The sequence below is a fragment of the Pseudoliparis swirei genome, chromosome 17, assembly GCF_029220125.1.
Source record: "Pseudoliparis swirei isolate HS2019 ecotype Mariana Trench chromosome 17, NWPU_hadal_v1, whole genome shotgun sequence".
NCBI lineage: Eukaryota > Metazoa > Chordata > Actinopteri > Perciformes > Liparidae > Pseudoliparis > Pseudoliparis swirei.
In genome coordinates, this window is record NC_079404.1 from 7772125 (window position 1) to 7775828 (window position 3704).

Genomic DNA, 3704 nt, shown 5'->3' on the forward strand with positions numbered 1-3704 from the left:
AGTCATGTCTCTCCTCCATCATGTGTGTGTCCTCTGACGATACATTTTTTAAAAATAATTAATGTAAGTTGGGGTTTCATTAACTTGTAACACTCTACTGGAATAAACCCTTATGTGAAGCTGTAGAAATTAGTGTTGACATATTGTGTCACCATGACTATTTGCCTTAATCCACATGCCTAACATGTCGGATCTGTAATTTACACCATGCGATTTCAGGCCCAGCTAGCTAAATTATCAGACTAGTTAAATCAAGATGCCAAGTTCAATACACTTCCAATTCACGACACATACACAGTGATGTAGAACATGAAGATATTTAATTAATGAACACAACAAACAACAAATTGCTAATTGTTAATATTTTCAATGTGTGTGTCAACACACTTTTTAAAAATATCCACCACCACCTCTACCATTCCTGGCCCCAAGGTGTGCGTGAGGAGGTCAAATTGATCATTTGACCTCACCTGGTTGGCGAGGTGCTGGAGCTGTTGTCTGGAGGAAAAGATAAAAACATAAATTCAGGATAAATAATGTCTATTAAACCTGTCAGAGCCCATATATAGGATGTGGAATATTGCAAATTACTTGAACTCCGTGGCTCTCCCTGTGGCCACAGTGGGGTCTGATGCCGGCAGCATGGCCACTTCTTTAAATTCGATGCTCCTGGCAGCCAGAGCACCGACGGAGGAGCACAGGTCCTTGGCTTCGCCTTAACAAAATGGGAAAGACATATCATGACACGAACACAGTATTAAATTCAGATTTGATGCACATACCAATGTGACAATGAAACACTTATTGACACTGGGGTGTAATAGTTTGGAGCTGGCTTTCTGAAGTTCTTTATTGATATAAAGTAGTCTTTAAAGTCTTTAAAGTAGTTCTTTATTGATATAAAGTAGTCAACACTACCTATGATGCCTCAGAGTTATCCAAAGACTGGTGGCTGCCTCAGAGGTATCCTTATTCCAAAGCAGCCTGGAAGTCAACCAGTCTCAACGTCAGGTGCCTCAAAGGCATCCAAAGCTAATTGGCTGCCTGAGAGCTAACCAGTGTTAGTAAGCAGCCTGGGAGTCAGCCCCTCTTAATGTCCATCTAGATGCCTTACAGGTATCTAAAACCAACTGGATGCCTGTGAGTTAACCTGTATACCAACGACTAGGCAGCCTGGCAGTCAACACTACCTATGATGCCTCAGAGTTATCCAAAAACTGGTGGCTGCCTCAGAGGTATCCTTATTCCAAAGCAGCCTGGAAGTCAACCAGTCTCAACGTCAAGTGCCTCACAGGCATCATTTGAAAGATTACCACTAACCATTAACAATCACTAAAATACAGTGATTAATCTACAGTAATTAATCTTACTTTGTTACCTAATGTTTTAACCAGATTTAGCTCGCTAGCAGGTAGAAATGACATTACCACAGCTAAGATTAGCATAATCTATCTGCTAGCTAGCAGGTTGAAATAACATTACCACAACATTAGCCGGCCCAAAAAATATAAATATATTAGCTACGTACCTTTGAAATTGTTGAACCAAGTGGGTTAATGCGCTCCAAATGCGCTCCAAGTGGGTTTGAATATGCAATGCGCTCCAAATGCGCTCCAAGTGGGTTTGAATATGTGCTCCGCTCCAAGTGGGGGGTAGCGCATTGATTGGATCAGAGTTTTGGGGGGCGGGACCACCTTCCGGCACCTTCCAGGCAGCGGCTGCCTGGAAGGTGCCGGTGAGGGCTCAAAACACCATCGAGCCATGGGCTCCGGTCTGACTCGCGGGTCTGAGGTTGTAGGATCAATTCTTGACTCTATTTACTTAATATTCACCACCTACTCTTCATTCCACACTCCCATGCAAATGATGATAATATTATCCTTATCATTATACATTTAGTAGTCTAGCATTGCTGTCTGTGTATTTCGCTGTATTCCTCTTTTTTTAGACCTGATTATGGTGCCTCTTTGTGGAAAGAGCCACATATTTATATTCTCATTGTTTTCCAAGCTCCTGTACCAAACACAGCTCAATTATCAATAGGGCATTGACACGCTGGCGATTGTTTCATTACCTTTTAATGGCTATTACTGATAAATACAACAATTGTAAACTGAGGACATGAATAGGGTTATTGTATGTGTCTGACGGCCTTGTTATCGGCTTAATATACAAAGCCGGACAGGGTCACCTTCTGGCAAACCTTATGAGTGGCTGTTCATGAATCAGAGGCCTGCCCTATCGAAAGTCCCGATCCTGATGATACCCATTGTTCCGAGTGGTGCACTTGATAGCAACACAAATGTTAGATCCTCACGAGAGGGTGTGATTTCAGCTGCAAGTCACAGGAATCATTGAAGCAGCTGATTCTACTGACTATTTACCAAGCTGTGCTTGTCCTTTTCTGAGTGGTTTTAGAAGTTGTTGTATTTTTTCACAGATTATATAAAGATACTATGTCTAACTTTCAGAAGATCGGGTGGCCGTTGAGTGAACTGCAGTTAGCATCGCATGGATGTTTAAAGAGAACTGAATACAGTGTTGGAGGTGGCGCCCATTCATGAAGGAAAACAGCATGACTTCCAAGTAAAGAATTCTGATCAAATTAACTTAATCTTTCAACCATCTTGTTCATACATGGGGCTCATAGAGCAAGGAAACTAGCATTTCCTTTAACTCCACCACCCAGAAATTGGTTCAGCCTCCATCATAGGCTCATTCACATGAATGGGGAGAATGAAAATAACTCTGGATTTAGAAAAGTGTATTTACCAACTTAGGACCTCATTAATACAATATTGGCTTTACATACTTGGAATCGGATTTACCTCGAGAATAAATTATCTGCAGTTACACACATTTTTGTGTGCAATGGAAGTATTTTTGGGGCCTAATGGATGGACCTGGATGTTTTAATTTGAACCTTCTTTCCGGTGGTCTTCCTGAGCACTTTGGAGATGGACCTTCAGTTAGCCGCTGGAGCAACTGAAGGATCAGGACCTCGCACTGACATCAGATCCTTTGGATTGGACTAACATCGGAGTCAGTCCATGCAGGCTGATAGGCAACCGAGGATGTCAGGAACGGTCCATATTTTTAGCTTATTGTTCGGCAATAAAAAATGTTTAGATGTTTAAAAAAGCACAAAGCCTTTAAGTTATGTTACTTTTATCACAACTATTGCAGTCATTCCCTACATTTAAAGTCATTCATTGGGTAAAAACCAAAGTCGCATGAAAAGTCATGAGTTAACTGTGTAAGAATGACGAGAGAAAGGAGGTAAATCAACAGCTGGCAGGAGAGAAGAAGCTGCAGCTGGGATAACAGAGCAACAGAAATGATGCACGTGGAAAATGTGTATCGTACATTCACCAGCCGAGGGGTGCACAATAGCGGCTGATCGAACAATGTGATCAAATTAAGGATGGTGTCAAAAAGTTTGCCGCGAGTGAAAGCGAAAACGCCAAGGGGATCGAATCTAACACCCCCAGAATCAAACACACCTACGATGTTTCAAGCCCCCTGTGTGCACGGAGGAACCGTTCTCTGTGTGAGACCTTTCTTCTGTTAATCGTTCTTGTATGTCGTCTCACCCATTTTTTTTTTTTTTTTTTACATTTTTTCGCAGAGACAGAGGGATGGAGGGCCTCATTGGACTGGATATTTGCACAGGAGTAGAACCATGATTGAGGAGGATTGCCGGT

General features: G+C 42.0%; 1 long non-coding RNA gene across 1 annotated transcript; it reads right to left on the reverse strand.

The window, feature by feature from the left end:
• Positions 1-301: 301 nt before the first annotated feature.
• On the reverse strand, positions 302-1635 carry LOC130207176 (uncharacterized). Its single transcript, XR_008834243.1, has 3 exons — positions 1529-1635; positions 592-715; positions 302-498 (listed from the first exon to the last, which is right to left on the reverse strand). It is a non-coding gene; the product is annotated as an uncharacterized LOC130207176 (long non-coding RNA).
• Positions 1636-3704: the final 2069 nt, after the last annotated feature.